Consider the following 17,098-nt stretch of genomic DNA (forward strand, 5'->3'; position numbering starts at 1 on the left):
AGCTATGGTGGCGGGAAGACATGCAAATAGTACCTTGGAAATGCAGGGCATCATGATCCTTGTGATGAGATCCGGGGTGTGGCATTGCTGGCTTTGATTCCGGAGGTCTGTGCAGGGGTTGTCGGCCCTTGAAGTCACACGTGTTGCAGATCGAACTCCGGGCTGATGATGAAGTCGGGAGCGCTGGTGTTGATGGCCTCGGGGCTGGGGTGCAAAGCGGGACGATGCGACATGTGGTGCCCACAAACCATGGTGCAGGCAGCGGCTTGGTGACGAGTCCTGCGGCATTGGTGAGACCAGGGCTGCAGTGTAAAGCAGGTTGGTGCGACGAGCTGGGTCTCCAGGTTGCAGTGCAGGCAGCGTTGTCGTTGCTGAAGTGCTGTCGTCGGTAGGCCCAAGGCGGCAGTAAGATGCAGGGCGGGCTCTGTACAGCGACCACGGGTTGCGGTACAGGGAGGGGTGTCTGACGATGGTTGAGTCGATTGCGTCAGTGGACTCGGGGTGCAGTGTGGGATGGGACGGTGGTTCGTGTACCCCGCGATCATTGTCCTCGGGCCACGGTGTGGGCAGCAGCGTTGGGGATACCAAGGCTACAGTGTGACTTAGGCGATGCGGAGTGCAGGGTCATGGTAGCAGTGGCTTGGTGACTGCGTTGTCTGTGAGACCATTGTTGCGGTGCGAAGCGGGGTACGGCACTGTGCGTTGTGGTCCGCTCACGGTGCAGGCCGCAGTGTGGTGGTGGTGATTTTTTTTTTTTCTTCTGTTGCAGCACAAAACACACAGTTCCCAGTGTTGTAAGCAGATGAACCTGAAGTCTTTGATATCTTTGAGACTTAAAACTGAAGGTAAGCGCTAGTTCAAGCCCTTGGAGAAACTTCACAAGCAGGATACACAGCAAAGGACAGTCTTTGTACTCTAAGTTTAAGGCAGAAGCAGCAGCTGTATGCCAACCCAGCAAAAGGGCAGTACTCCTTCAGCTCTTCTCCTTTTCAGAGGTTTCTCTTGATCCAGAAGTGTTCTAAAACTCTGGGAAATGGGTCCACTACTTACACTCATTTCTGCCTTTGAAGTAGGCAAACTTCAAAGGAAAGTCTCTGTTGTTCACAAGTTCCTGCGGTGCCCAGGCCTGGTCCTAGACACACTCTAGGGGGCTGGAGACTGCATTGTGAGGACAGGCACAGCCCTTTCAGGTGCAGGTGTAGTCTCCCCACTGTAGCTCAGGAATACTCATCAGCATATGCAGAACACACCTCAGCTCCCTTTATGTCACTGTCTAGGGGGAATTCACAAACAGCCCATCTGACAGTCTGACCCAGACGTGGATTCTACAGGAAGGCAGAAGCACATAATGGTTAAGAAAGAAAATGCCCACTTTCTAAAAGTGGCATTTTTAAACAGGCCACCAAATACCAACTCTACCAAAAGATGTATTTTTAGATTGTGAGTTCAGAGACTCCAAACTCAACATCTCTATCTGCTCCCAATGGGAAACTACGGGCAAAATAAATTTAAAGGCAGTCCCCATGTTAACCTAGGGAGAGATAGTCCTTGCAATACTGAAAAAACGATTTGGCAGTATTTTTCACTCTCAGGACATGTAAAAACACCAGTACACGTCCTACTTCTTAAATACACTGCATCCTGCCCACGGGACTACCTAGGGCCCACCTTAGGGGTGACTTGCATGTAGTAAAAGGGAAGGATTGGATGTGACAAGTGGGTGTACTTGCCAGGTCGAATTGGCAGTTTAAAACTACCCACACAGGCACTGCAGTGGCAGGTCTGAGACATGTTTACATGGCTACTCGTGTGGGTGGCACAATCAGTGCTGCAGGCCCACTAGTAGCATTTGATTTACAGGCTCTGGGCACCTCTAGTGCACTTTACTAGGGACTTATTAGTAGATCAACTATGCCATTCCTTGATAAACTAATCACCAATACAATTTACACAGGAAGCACTTGCACTTTAGCACTGGTTGGTAGTGGTAAAGTGCACAGAGACAATAAACCAGCAAAAATATCTGAAAAATAGGAGAAAGAAGGCAAAAAGTTGGGGGATAATCCTGCAAAAAGTCAATTTCCAACAATCCCAAGGAGTATTTGTCAGAATGATAGATGGATCAGGAAAATTTGCAAATTCCGGTACCACTACATCGTTCAGGGGCACAGGTCTTGAACCATGCACCAAGTATTGCCCTTAGACTATTTAACTGGGCAAATTGGGGTATTGCAAGAAGACATTCCAGGGTAAATATTATTTGCTCTAATAAAGCCTATCTAGTAGGGGCAATGCCCTTGTCTGCTTCCTTATAAAGAGGATACTATCTGACTCTGGGTAAGATAGCACCTTCCTTTAATGTAATTTCGGAAGGGTATGGCAGTACAGATGAGGCCTACACCATGAAGACCCTTAGTCCATAAAATATCTTGTACATGGGACAGATCGGCTTCCCTAACAGAATTGAAAGCTCTTCCTGGTGTGGGTTTCCTCACTTCCAACACTGTCCTCAATGGTATGTTGCTTTGAAAAACTACAACAGTTTTCTTATAATTGTCATCGCAAAACACTTGGTCATCCAATATGTCTCTAACCATTTTTCCTGGTTCTATAAAAATAATACAGGCCCATTGTCACTAATAGAGTGCCAAGGATCTATTTGCAATATTAATTAAGTATCAGGGATCCAAGAATCTTGCACTTGCCGCCAAAAAAGAAATTTTGATAACTGAACCACCTTTCCCAAAATCTCTGTCTCTGCTATGCAAACCCCACTGATGTAAATGCCACCATATCAACAGGTGATGCTCTGATTTTGTCTCCAGTGGAGGAATCTACTGTTACTGCCATCATCCTGAAAGGTGAATCTCCAGGGGTTGAATAAATCATGGTACCATCAGATTCAAATTGAATAGTCCTATTTAATTTGGCCATAAGATGTATTCCTAATAGGTTAGCTGGGGCAGCTGGAGAAAACAAACCGCCATCAATGTTCCTCCCTCCAACTTCCATCTCCACCAGTTTAGTGAAAGGAACCCTCATTACTTCCCCAGAGAATCCATTGATCTGTTAGAAATCAGAAGGCCTCACTCTATAATGCAGGATCTAGTTGCTTCTGTATCTATGAAGAATGCATACCTTTTGTTATTGATAACTCCCGTGTCAGTAGGTTCCTCATCTGGCCTGTGCGTCACTGACAATTTTGGACACATAGAAGTGCTCTGTGGGCACCTTCATTGTGCATATCCACCAATGAATTTATCTGAAAAGGAGGCCCTCCTCTCACAACTAGACCTCACTGTCCACTTTGAGGTGGAATCACTGTTGGGGGTGTTTGATAATTTTGCTGAGGTGTGGCATTGCTGATGGCTGAATATTTTGTGATGGCGCTTGCGGTACATATATGATTTTTGGTTTAGGTTGTGACTGTACTGCTGTATTTCCTGGCTGATTATAAACTCCTATCATTCCATTTTGCTCATCCCATCTTAGTTCTGCTATCTCTAATAATATGTCCATACCAGGTCCAATCTTTGAGGACCCAGCCTACCTCTTCCTATTTCTCCTTGTCCTCCTCTACTACTTCCATGTATCCCTACATTATTTTGTCGCTGTGGGTATTGTTGTTGAGTGGTCCCTGGGGCCAATCTCACAGATATTGCATTCGTCTGAGTGCCAGCTGCCACCACTGTTCCTTCCACTGCTCCTTTCGTTGCCAACTTCTGCTATACTAATTTGGCTGCTGCTTTGTCTATCTGTTCCTTTTTGTTCCTTTCTTTTTACAAAAATGAATTATATCTGTCCACGACTTGGCTTCTAACTCCACTATATTGCCAGGCTATCCTGTACGTCAGAGTAATCCCTTTTTCACCATATTATAAAATAAGTGTTGCCTCCTGTTACCTCCCAACCCTGACCTACTTTTTTGGATCCATTTTCCTTTCATCCAGTTATGGAACAGAGCAGGATTCTCATTTGGCTGCATTGACTGAGTCATAAGAGATCCAGTATCTGGCCTATCAGGATAAATCTCCCTCAACTGATCCCAAATCACTGTTCTTACTAATTTAAATGGAGACCCATCATATCTAGTTTTAGTGAAGGTAGCTTTTCTGACTCCAGCCTTTTGAAAAAACGTGTCTGCTAAGAGAGAACTCAGCAGACTTTTTATGTCCCCCTACTGCTAAGCTAATACCTGCAGTTTGTTTTGCAGAAGCTCTAATCCATTTCCCTGCTCCCTCTGTAAGCAGCTGCAACAATTTAAGATTTTCCTTATTCATTTGTGGCCATGGGCGATAATGAGGTGCCCCTGGTCCCTTGCGTATCTGGGCATCTGATGTGAGGGAGTGGTAGAACGCAGAGGATTATACAATCTAGCATATATCTGCCATACATGCACATGGGGATAATCCCATCTGGATCTCCCTCCCCATAAAGAATGCATTTGCCATATCGTGTGGGTCAAAAGATCCTTCTTGTGGCCATAGATTCATCTGTGATGTTAGTTGTTGATCTTTCATTTCAATCCACTACATTCTCTACATAAGGCACAGAACTGTGCCAACTATTCTTTCCTTTTGCAACTATCTCACTAGGGGTTAAATCTGTACTGTGCAAAGCTGATTGAATAGTCATTTGTGGCTCTGATCTGTCCTGTAGTGTTAGTCCTCTCATAGCTTCACAAAATCCCATTCCTGGGTCTGGTTGGCCACGTGTTGCCTGAAATTGCAATTTGTGAAGCTCTGTCGCTCGAGCTTTCCTAACTCTGAAAAACTTTTCCTGTTCGCCCTCTCTAATGCCAACATGATCAGATAACCCCCTTGCACTTTTTGTATGATCCAGATCAATAAGGGGTCTTTCTTGAATATCAATATAATAGAGTGCCTAATTCTTGGGGGTCGAAGCAGTTCATCCATACTAACTGCACGTTTTATGTATAGGCTTTCTTATTTGTTACTTTCCCAGGCTTTCCCTACCCTCCCTTTGCGATAACCACTCTTGCACTCTTTCTGGTGAAACTATTATGTTCCACTTCTCCCAAGGAGGAAAGCTACCTTTAATCCCATCTTATTATTGTTTGTTTGTTTGTATTTGGGATGTTGGCCATCATGCCAGACTGATAGTTCTGTCCACATAGTTACTCCATCTAATATCATCTACATTTCTTCGATTTGAGGTAGATATTTGTTCTCTATTATCCTTCCTGCTGTGTCTCTCCTCTGCAACAAATGTGATGTTGCTGATGAATCATGTGACTGGTCATCACTGTCCCCTAAAGTTTGTTCTTCACTTTTGTCCTCCTCAGGAGAGGCTTGGTCTAAACATATGGTGAACTGGGCTTCTAACTGTACTGAAAACTGAGATTTATTTATCTTTGTTTGCTGCCTAGGTGTACTCATATTTGTCTATGGCATTTGTGAAGCAAATCCCATTGCGGCGGCTTGTAGCTGCACTAGAGGGCAAATACTGGGTACCTTGGGAGAGGTACTCAGAATTGTTTGGGGAATCAGATAGGATATTTGGGGATTATTATTTTTTGAGAGGTCCTTAGATTTTTCACAAAAGGCTGGAATAGCTTTTTTTTTTTTTTTTTTTTTGGTAATTTGGCTCCCTCATGCTTACTCCTGCGGCATGTAACAATATGCTCAATTATTTTATCATTGAATGTCTTTTCTTTTGGCCAGTGATACATAACGTGTTTGGGTGGCTTTAGACCATTCTAAACGATATTGTTTGATTTTGTTCTTATTATGTGGAAAGACTAATGCATATGTGCCAAGGGAGCCTCCATTATTACTCGTCTTACCAATATGTCCAAATGTAACCTTCAAGTATTACACCTCTTTTAAAACTTACACAAATGTTTTTAAAAGCAGGAGTATAGAGCTTTTTTTTGTCTTTGTCAATTATATAATACATATTAAAAGAACATTACACAATGTTACACAGTGGCCACTTCATTCATACACATATGCACTCACCATTCGCAGCATAGAAAACACATAAATATTTTCCTAAGTAAGAATCACAATTTTTTTTCTAACCTTAAATAGTAAATGCAACTGGCATCCCTAGTCACTTCCCTCTGTGCTTAGAGTGGATAACCTTTTCAAACTATGCGTCCTTCAGACCATAGAGTGACTTATGGATATTAGATCCAGGTTAGTAATGTGAGTGTTGAGATTGTACTTGGAGGCAAATTTTACCAACATCAGCCTTACCGCTGTCCCTCTGTCAGATCATTAGACATGCGGCGGCAACCCCCAATTTTGAATTACCCAAATTGACTACATCTAACTCGTCGTTGGGAGTAACAAGTTAAATGGTTATGTAGTGCCCAATCAGCAATATTCTGTTCTAAAACGGCAACCGCAACTGGCCACCCGTGGTCACTTTTCTCCGCGCTCAGAGAAGATGACCTTTTCAAACTGTGTCTCTCTCAGACCACGGAATAACATCCAGACATTAGGTCCAGGTCAGTAATTTGAGTGTTTAGGTCTTATCTGGAGGTGAAGTTTAGCAACATCAGCTTTTCATTTGTCCCTCTGTCAACTACAAACACGTATTCGGCTCCCTCCGAATTTCAAGTTACCCACATTGACCACTTCAAGCTTGTCACTAGGAACAAGTGAACCAGTTATGTTGCGCCTTTCCTTATATTGTGCAACACATGTACTCAGTCTTGCATACGATACCCTTCTGGCGCTTATAAACTTAAGTCTCTATCTGTGTATACCATTGCCAGGGAAAATAAGTCATACATTAGGTAAGAGCATGGAATGTTAGTCCGCATTTGCCCTCACTTTTAAGAGACTGCAGTCCCCAGAATCTTTCCCAGCCCCTGTGCACAGGCAGAACTTCAGAAATCATAGCATCTGCTTACCCAATCAAAGTTGCGCAATAATCTATGCGGTGGGGAGAGTGGTCCTCCGGTGTTAGCAGTCAGGTGAAAAATGCAAAAATGAAAATCCTATGCTGGCTCGCCAACTGTTGCAGGGTAAATAAAAACTTAAAAATTGAAAAACAAGACCAACTCTTCTTTGGCAGTGGAAAGACAGCCCTTTACTGCTGCAACAGGGAGATCGACCCTCCTCACACAGGCAGGCAGTCTCAAGTTGCCATGGCACAGACAGCCTCTTAAATACAAAATCCCACAATACTTTATTACAAAACAGCAAATAATGAGTGACTGAAAAATCATAGACTGAAACTGAAAACCGTTTGAACACCTATGACCCTGGAACTCCTTAACGCTAATCTTCTACACTTTCTTAACTTGTGGCTTTAACAATGCTTGACAAACTAACCATTCTTCACTCTTGAATACATGCATTTCTACAGGAAATACAACTTAAATACTATGTTTTCCTTAACATTGTAACCCTAATATCTTGTGTAGTCTGAGCTGATTAGATTTCTTGCACTCACTGTCTATTCAGGTTTACAGGCTATTTGGAAACACAAAGTACGTGCCAATGAGCCTGTGTGCTTTGGGTTATAGATTTTTGCATGTTTACCAAACACAAGTTAGTTTTGAACAGCAATCTGTTTAAGTTATTATTTTCACTGTGTCCTTGAGTGAACTCTTCCCCATATTCTGGTCAGCATTGTATTTTGGCATGCAATGTTCTTTTATTTCTTACATTATGACGTTTTCTGCCAGTGTCTGCTATTGCACTATATTTTTCCGTACGTATTCTACATTTCCTGTAACATGTGCCAGTGTAAAGCAACCGTCCGGTAAATTATCTTCTGAAGTCCACTGCAGCTATTCTGTATTATAAAAACATTAAGGATGGTGCTTGCCTCTTTCTCATTCAGGATCTCAATATAGCAATCAGTCTTTCAAAATCTCTCTGCCTAGCCCTTTGTGGCTTGGTAGCGGTGCCATGTCTCAAGGTCGAGTAACAGTGCTGCTATCTACAGCATTGATGCAGTGTATGGAATCCCTTAGCCAGATGTTTATTGTAGGTGTGCGTCATGTGTTTCTGACTTTAACACAGTGGTGTCACTTTAGAATGGTGGGATGTTTAAGGTGTGATTTGAGAGCAGTTGGAGAGCCTGATGAGCTGCTTTTACACTGTGCCTAAGTAAATAAATGAGAACTTTACATTTTATTTCTGATGCAGCTGCCATTTCTAACAGAAATTTTTTTTTTTTTGACAGCCTAGTGAGCCACAGTGTGTACCTGACCGGGCCCCTCTCTGCTTGGACTGGTGAAGCAGCTGCATTTGTTTCAAAGTTCAGGGTTTGTATGACCTTCAGTTTATCTGTTTCCCATTACCTGTATTTCTTTGACTTCTGGACACAATTTACATCTTTTGTAATTTAATATGGCCTCCAGCGCGGAATTCAAATTGCCCTAGGGAAGCAGAGTGCGCCGTGTCTTGTGGGCTCTCAGTAATTTTGTGTTTCTGGAGCAGAACATGCTCCTTCTCGTGGTCCATTCCGCGTAATGTCCCTGCAGCTCCCCTTCAATGTGGGCGTCGGCCACTGGCTGACGCCCGCTCTACCTCCCTGGTGCGGGTCACGACCAGTGGCCGACACCAGGAAGGGGGTTAATAAATATTATTTTTTACCCCAGGGAAACAAGGAAGCTCTTCCGTGTCTCCTCCTGCCCCCCACCCGCCCCTTTGTGAAAGTTGATTTCCCCATCGGAGGAGGAAGCAGCCTTGCGGCCGCTTCCTGCTCCGATGGGGAAAACGGCCTTCCCCACGTTTGGGAAGGCCTCGTAAGAAAGGAGAGTCTCCCCTTTCTTACGAGGCCTTCTGAAAGTGTTTCGATCGGGGGCCAGGAAACACCACTAGACGCCAGGGATTTCACTGGGGGGGGGGGGGGGGTCGGCCCTCTTAAAAAAAAAAGGTAGGTGCCCCCTGGGGGATCGCCCCTCCCCCCCCCCCCGGGCAACATTTTTTTTTTCTCCCATGGGCAGGGCGACCCCCTGTGGGGGCAATTTTGTTGTTGTTGTAGGGTTTCCCTGGGGGCCATTTTGGCCCCCAAGGAAACCATACAACGAAAAAAAATACAAATAAAATAAATAGATATAGATATATAGATCTAGATATAGATATGTAGATCTAGATATATATATATATCTATGTAGATAATTATGTGTCTATCTATCACTTTTGTCAATATGTGTGTGGTTTCCCTGGGGGCTGCGATCAGCCCCCAGGAAAACCAGACCCACATATAAAAGATATAGATAGATATAGATATATATATATATATATATATATATATATATTTGCCACCAGTTGTGTTGCAGCTTGCGTCTTCAAAGCAATGCACATACTTCAACTGACGCATTTCACCTGTAGCTTTTAGGCAGCAATAAAAAAAGTCAAGTAAGTATTGTGATTATGTTTCTGCTACGAAAGGATCAGACTTTTGTCTAGTGGCAGTTTTAGTGCCATAAAGAAGCGCAGATGGATTATATGCCTACTGCAAAGAGCAAATCTGTATTTTGTCAGTAGCTGAGTACTATAGTAAAGTCAGCCATTACCTGCGCTATAATACAAATGAAATATATGTGCGGGCGGCTATGGAGAGATGAAGGGCACTTTTGCTGGGTGGTAATGAGGGAATCCGAGGAGGAGGGAGTGGGAGCACCAATAATAATTGTTGGACTGGGCGCAGGAGGTGCTAAAGACTGTGACGAATGGTATGTGACAAGGTGTTTTTTGAGTGTCTTGAAAGAATGTGCTGATTGAGGGAAGAAGCGCAGGTAAGGTGGCCTCTACTGTTGTACGTATCTCACACACACCATTGATTTTGTGACTGTCTACGTAGGCTAGTGTTTTAGAGCAACAGTTTAGCCAATAGCAGAGATGGCATCTTGATGGATGACTGCTGCCGGCACTCTGAGATAGGATCAGAGACTGAGACATCAGATACTGAGACAGCATCTGAGGGATAGGACAATGGTGGAGACTCTGGGAGTGATTTTTCAGTCGGAGGAGTCCCATTCGATAACTCCTCTTCCAGTACATTATGAGGGAGGTGATGAGGACAGTCCTGCTGTCCCTTCGCAAGCAGTCTGTGCAACTGGGTATTAGTGGGTTAGCCCAACCCAGAGAGCAGGTGAATGCGGCGGCAAGCAGACCGAGAGAGAGTACTCTCTTGGGAGCTCCCCAATTTAGTTCAGCCCCAAATTCCACTGCCCAAATCGTATTGTGGAGACATCAAAATTATCTATCGCAAAACAAACTGGTTTTGTAATGCAGGCATCTGTGTTTTTGGTCCTGGGTTCGGCGGCCATATAGAGAAACACACTAAACCCAAACATTTCTGGAAACTAGACATTCGGGGGAAGTCCACAGAGGTGTGACTTGTGTGGATTCCCCAAAGTTTTCTTACCCAAAATACCCTGCAAAGCTGAAATGTTGAATAAAAACTCTATTTTTCTCGCATTTCTGTCACACAAACTACAGGAATATGCTGGAATCCACAAAATTCCTACTACCCAGTGATTCCTCACCTGTCCTGATAAAAACACTACCCCACTTGAGTGCCTACACCTAGTGCCTGCATCAGGAATGGATCACCCCAGGGTCAACAGCTGCCTCATGTAAGGACCAACATTGACCGTTGTGTGATCTATTCCTGTCGCGGGCACCAGGCCTACCCACACAAGTGAGGTACCATTTTTATCGGGAGACTTGGGGGAATGCTGGGTGGAAGGAAATTTGTGGCTCCTCTCAGATTCCAGAACTTTCTGTCACCGAAATGAGAGGAAAACTTGTTTTTTTGGCCAAATTTTGATGTTTGTAAAGGATTCTGGGTAACAGAACCTGGTCAGAGCCTCACAAGTCACCCCATCTTGGATTCCCCTAGGTCTCTAGTTTTCAAAAATGCACAGGGTTGGTAGGTTTCCCTAGGTGCCGGTTGAGCTAGAAGCCAAAATCCACAGCTAGGCACTTGGCAAAAAACAGTTCTGTTTTCTGTAAAAAAAAATGGGATGTGTCCACGTTGTGTTTTGGGGCATTTCCTGTCGCGGGCGCTAGGCCTACCCACACAAGTGAGGTATCATTTTTTATCGGGAGACTTAGGGAAAAATAGAATAGCAAAACAAGTGTTATTGCCCCTTATCTTTCTCTACATTTTTTCCTTCCAAATATAAGAGAGTGTGTAAAAAAGACGTCTATTTGAGAAATGCCCTGCAATTCACATGCTAGTATGGGCACCCCGGAATTCAGAGATGTGCAAATAACCACTGCTCCTCAAAACCTTATCTTGAGCCCATTTTGGAAATGCAAAGCTTTTCTTGATACCTATTTTTCACTCTTCATATTTCAGCAAATGAATTGCTGTATACCCAGTATAGAATGAAAACCAACTGCAGGGTGCAGCTCATTTATTGGCTCTGGGTACCTAGGGTTCTTGATGAACCTACAAGCCCTTTATATCCCCGCAACCAGAAGAGTCCAGCAGACATAACGGTATATTGCTTTAAAAAATCTGACATCGCAGGAAAAAGTTAGAGTAAAACATAAAGAAAAATGGCTGTTGTTTTCAGCTCAATTTCAATATTTTTTTTATTTCAGCTTTTATTTTCTGTAGGAAAACCTTGTAGGATCTACACAAATGACCCCTTGCTGAATTCAGAATTTTGTCTAGTTTTCAGAAATGTTTAGCTTTCCGGGATCCAGCATTGGTTTCACACCCATTCCCGTCACTAACTGGAAGGAGGCTGAAAGCACCAAAAATAGTAAAAATGGGGTATGTCCCAGTAAAATGCCAAATTTGTGTTGAAAAAAGCGGTTGTCTGATTCAAGTCTGTCCGTTCCTGAAAGGTGGGAAGATGGTGATTTCAGCACCAGAAACCCTTTGTTGGTGGCATTTTCAGGGAAAAAACCACAAGCCTTCTTCGGCAGCCCTTTTCCCCCATTTTTTTGGGAAAAAACGAAATTTTCACTGTATTTTGGCTAATTTCTTGGTCTCCTCCAGGGGAAACCACAAACTCTCAGGGTACCATTAGAATCCCTAAGATGTTGGAAAAAAAGGACGCAAATTTGGCGTGGATAGCTTATGTGGACAAAAAGTTATGAAGGCCTAAGCAAACCACCCCAAATAGCCAAAAAAGGGCTCAGCACTGGGGGGGGGGGGGGGGGGGGGGGGGGAAGGCCCAGCAGCTAAGAGGTTAACTAACCACTATTGATCTGAGAAAGCGCTTCTTCTTAGCTGCATAGACCAACCTGTTCACCAAGACTGTGTATTGTCGCTCCTTGTGTCTTCATGTCTAAGGTCGGCTTCCACTGGTTTGCACTGCCACCGTGTGGTAGCTTGACAACTAGCCCTTTTTCTATTTCTGTTACGATTCTAAAAGCTGCCTCCATCTAGTGTTATTGCTTTAGCATATTTCAACAAGCCATTTTGTAAATGTGAGGAGCTTCACAGTACTTAACACATTTTAAAAAAAAAAAAAAAAAAACGCCCTGTTTTGTACTGCTTTCGTAAGTATTAATGCATGCTGGTGGAAAAAAACTGCGATTTGCGCACTTTGATTTGTTTGCAGTTATTTGCACACTTAAAACAATTCTACAAGTGTTATTGTAGGAAGTTGGCTCTGTATATACTATTTCAAAGTAAGAAATAGTGTGCACAGAGTCCAAGGGTTCCCCTTAGAGGTATGATAGTGACAAAAGTAGATAATTCTAATGCTCTATTTTGTGGTAGTGTGGTCAAGCAGTAGGCTTATCAGAGGGTAGAGTTAAGCATTTGTTGTACACATGCAGGCAATAAATGAGGAACACACACTCAAAGTAAGGTACTTCACTTAGATACTTTAGGAACTTTGAATGAAAGCAACATCAGATATAGTCTTTGTAAAAATGTCAATAAGCTATTTTCAAAGTGGACACAGTGCAAAAATCAACAGTTCCTGGGGGAGGTAAGTAAAGGTTAGAATAGGAGGTAAGTAAAACACTTACAAGTCTCAGTTCTGGGGCATAGGCAGCCCACCGTTGGGGGTTCAAGACAACCCCAAAGTTACCACACCAGTAGCTCAGGGCCGGTCAGGTGCAGAGGTCAAAGAAGTGCCCAAAACACGTAGGTGCCTATGGAGAACAGGGGTGCTCTGGTTCCAGTCTGCCAGCAGATAAGTACCTGCGTTCTTGGGGGGCAGACCAGGGTTTTTTTGTAGAGCACTGGGGGGGACAGAAGTAGTCACACAAAACACACCCTCAGCGGCACAGGGGTGGCCGGGTGCAGTGTGCAAAGTAGGCGTCTGGTTTCAGGAAGGAAACAATGGAGGGACCCAGGGGTCACTCTAGCGGTGCAGGCAGGCACAGGGGGGGCTTCTTGGGATAGCCACCACCTGGGCTAGGCAGAGGGTCGCCTGGGGGTTACTCCTGCGTTGAAGTTCGGTTCCTTCAGATCCTGGGGGCTGCGGGTGCAGTGTTGGTTCCAGGCGTCGAGTCCCTTGTTACAGGCAGTCGCGGTCAGGGGGAGCCTCTGGGTTCTCTGTAGGCGTTGCTGTGGGGGCTCAGGGGGGTTGTCTCTGGTTACTCATGGTCTCACAGTCACAGAGGAGTCCTCCCTGTGGTGTTTGTTCTCTGGATCGCCAGCCGGGGCGTCGGGTGCATAGTGTGAAGTCTCACGCTTCTGGCGGAAAAACGTGCAGTCTTTGAAAGTTGCTTCTTTGTTGCAAAGAAGTAGCTGGTTTTGAACAGGGCCGCTGTTCACGGGAGCTTCTTGGTCCTTCAGTCCAGGGCAGTCCTCTGAGGCTTCATTGGTCGCTGGTCCCTGTCTGATGCATCGCTGGTGCAGGTTTTCGAAGTTGGAGACAGGCCGGTAGGGCTGGGGCCATAGCAGTTGTCGTCTTCCTCCTTCTCTGCAGGCTTGTAGGTCAGCAGTCCTTCTTGTTTCTTCTGGTTTCAGGAATCTAGTTTCCTAGGTTCTGGGGTGCCCCTAAATACTGAATTTAGGGTTGTATTTAGGTCTGGTAGAGCAGTAGCCAATGGCTACTGTCCTGGAGGGTGGCTACACCCTCTTTGTGCCTCCTCCCTGTGGGGAGGGGGGCACATCATTATTCCTATTGGGGGAATCCTCCAAAATCAAGATGGAGGATTTCTAAAGGCAGGGGTAACCTCAGCTCAGGACACCTTAGGGGCTGTCCTGACTGGTGGGTGACTCCTCCTTGTTTTTCTCATTATCTCTCATGGACTTGCCGCCAAAAGTGGGGGCTGTGTCCAGGGGGCGGGCATCTCCACTAGCTGGAGTGCCCTGGGGCATTGTAACACGAAGCTTGAGCCTTTGGGGCTCACTGCTAGGTGTTAAAGTTCCTGCAGGGGAAGGTGAGAAGCATCTCCACCCAGTGCAGCTTTGTTTCTGGCCTCAGAGAGCACAAAGGCTCTCACCCCAGGGGGTCAGAAACTTGTGTCTCAGCAGCAGGCTGGCACAGACCAGTCAGTCCTGCACTGAAGGATTGGGTAAAATACAGGGGGCATCTCTAAGATGTCCTCTGTCTGCATTTTCTTAATGAATCCAACACTGGCATCAGTGCGGGTTTATTATTCTGAGAAGTTTGATACCAAACTTCACAGTATTCAGTGTAGCCATTATGGAGCTGTGGAGTTCGTTTTTGACAAACTCCCAGACCATATACTTAATATGGCCACACTGTACTTACATTGTCTAAGTCTATTCTTAGACATTGTAGGGGCATATTGTTCATGCAGCTATGCCCTCACCTGTGGTATAGTGCACCCTGCCTTAGGGCTGTAAGGCCTGCTAGAGGGGTGACTTACCTATGCCACAGGCAGTATTTTGTGGGCATGGCATCCTAAGGGGGATGCCACATCGACTTTGCCTTTTTCTCCCCACCGACACACACAATCTCCAATGGCAGTGTGCATGTGTTAGGTGAGGGGTCCCTTAGGGTGGCACAACATATGCTGCAGCCCTTAGAGACTTATCTGTGTGCCAGTTGTGAAAACAATGGTGCATTTCAGGTGAAAGAACACTGGTGCTGGGGCCTGGTTAGCAGGGTCCCAGCACACTTCTCTGTCAAGTCAGCATCAATATCAGGCAAAAAGTGGGGGGTAGCTGCAACAGGGAGCCATTTTCCTACAGTTAATCAATCAATACATTTTTTTTTATAGAGTGCGCTATTCACCCGTGAGGGTCTCAAGGTGCTAGTGGGGGTGAGGGGGTGAGGCGGGGTTACTGTTCGACCAGCCATGTCTTGAGGTTTTTTCTGAAGAGTAGGAGGTCTTTGGTTTTGCGGAGTTTGGTGGGGAGGGAGTTCCAGGTTGTGGGGGCAATGTAGGAGAAGGCCCTGCCTCCTGTGGTGGTTCGGTGGATGCAGGGGACTGTGGCTAGTGCGAGGTCGGCAGATCGGAGGTTGCGGGTGGGAGTGTGGAAGATCTCTCATTGGTTGAGGTAGGTCGGGCCGGTGTTGTGGAGGGATTTGTGTGCGTGGATGAGGATCTTGGAAGTGATTCTCTTGTCTATGGGGAGCCAGTGAAGAGATTTGAGGTGTGGTGAGATTCGTTCGTGGCGGGTGAGGCCAAGGACGAGGCGTGCAGCTGTGTTCTGGATTCTCTGGAGTTTGCGTTTGAGTTTGAGTGTGGTGCCGGCATAGAGGGCGTTACCGTAGTCAAGTCTGCTGCTGATGAGTGCCTGGGTGACTGTCTTCCTGGTCTCTGGGGGAATCCATTTGAAGGATTTTTTTTTTTTTTTTTTTAGAGTGCGGAGTGTGTGGAAGCAGGAGGATGTTAGTGCATTGATTTGTTGTGTCATGGAGAGGGAGGGGTCCAGGATGATGGCGAGGTTGCGGGGTGGGTGCGGGGCCTAGGGCGGTGGGCCACCAGGAGTCCTCCCATATGGTTTTGTTGGGGCTGAAGATGATGATCTCGGTTTTGTTGGAGTTAAGCTTGAGGTGGTTAGTTTTCATCCAGTTGGTGGTGTCGAGGAGAGCAACGTGTAGGTTGGCTTTGGCAGTGGTGGGGTTGCGGGTGAGGGAGAGGATGAGTTGGGTGTCATCTGCGTAGGAGAGGATTGTGATTCCGTGTGGTTGGAAGATGTTGGCTAGGGGGATCATGTAAATGTTGAAGAGTGTGGGGCTGAGGGAGGACCCTTGGGGGACACCGCAGGTGATCTTGGTAGAAGTGGAAAGGTGGAAGACGGACTCTCTGGGTCATGTCGGTGAGGAAGGAGGTGAGGCAGTCTAAGGCTTTGTGGCGAATTCCTATGTTGTGGAGGCGTGTGTGGTGGCAGACTGTCAAAGGCTGCGGAGAGGTCTAGGTGGATGAGTGCGACGGTCTCGCCTTTGTCAACTTTGGTCCTGATGTCATCAGTGCATGCGATGAGGGCGGTTTCCGTGCTGTGGTTCTTGCGAAACCCGGATTGTGAGGGGTCAGGAGTTTTGTTTTCTTCGAGGAAGTGGGATAGGCGGGCGTTGAATAGTTTCTGTGCAACCTTGGCGGGGAAAGGGAGGAGGGAGATGGGGTGATAGTTGGAGAGGATCTCCGGGTCAGCTTTTTTTTTTTTTTTTTTTTAGGAGAGCAGTGATTTCTGCATGCTTCCAGGGGTCTGGGTGGCTGGCGGTGTCGAAAGAGGAGTTGAATATGTCGCAGAGTATGGGGGCGATGGTTGGGCTGGCTTTGTTGTAGATGCGATGTGGACAGGGGTCGGAGGGGGATCGAAGTGGATGGAGTTCATGGTTTTTTTCGGTTTCTTTGTGTGTGTGTGGTGGGGGCCCAGGTTGTGAGTGTGGTGGGGGGGGGGTCGTGAGTGGGGGTTGGGTTGGGTGAGTGAGGGGTGTGTGATGTATGAAGCTGTTGTGGATGTCCAGGATTTTGTGGTGGAAGTGGTTGGAGAGGGCGTCACATAGGGGCTGTGTGTGTGTGGGGTCTATGTTGCTGGCTTTGGGTTTGGATAGCTGTTTAATGATGGTGAAGAGGTCTTTGCTGTTTTGAGAGCTGTTGTCAAGGCGTGTCTTGTAGTGATCTCTTTTGGTGGTGCGTATGAGTTGGTGATGGGTGCGAATGGTGGCTTTGAGGGTGGAGAAGTTGGTTGTAGAGGGTTCTTGTCACCATATTTTCTCCGCTTGGCGGCATTTGCGCTTGGAGTTCGGGGGTGAACCATGGGGCGT

At 45.9% G+C, this 17,098-nt stretch overlaps 1 protein-coding gene across 11 annotated transcripts in view; it reads left to right on the plus strand.

Annotated features, from left to right (window-relative positions):
- CDC25C (cell division cycle 25C) overlaps positions 1-17,098 on the plus strand; it is a 251,333-nt gene that overhangs the window by 43,980 nt on the left and 190,255 nt on the right. For 8 of the 11 annotated variants that reach the window (XM_069244443.1, XM_069244447.1, XM_069244448.1 and 5 more), the window contains one exon: positions 8,167-8,248. The gene's annotated coding sequence lies outside the window, so the exon portion shown is untranslated. Of the gene's footprint in view, positions 1-769; positions 846-8,166; positions 8,249-17,098 lie in introns of all 11 variants that reach the window. The other 3 variants (XM_069244444.1, XM_069244450.1, XM_069244449.1) reach the window with 2 other exon arrangements.

The sequence above is a fragment of the Pleurodeles waltl genome, chromosome 7 (assembly GCF_031143425.1).
Source record: "Pleurodeles waltl isolate 20211129_DDA chromosome 7, aPleWal1.hap1.20221129, whole genome shotgun sequence".
NCBI classification, from domain to species: Eukaryota; Metazoa; Chordata; class Amphibia; order Caudata; family Salamandridae; genus Pleurodeles; species Pleurodeles waltl.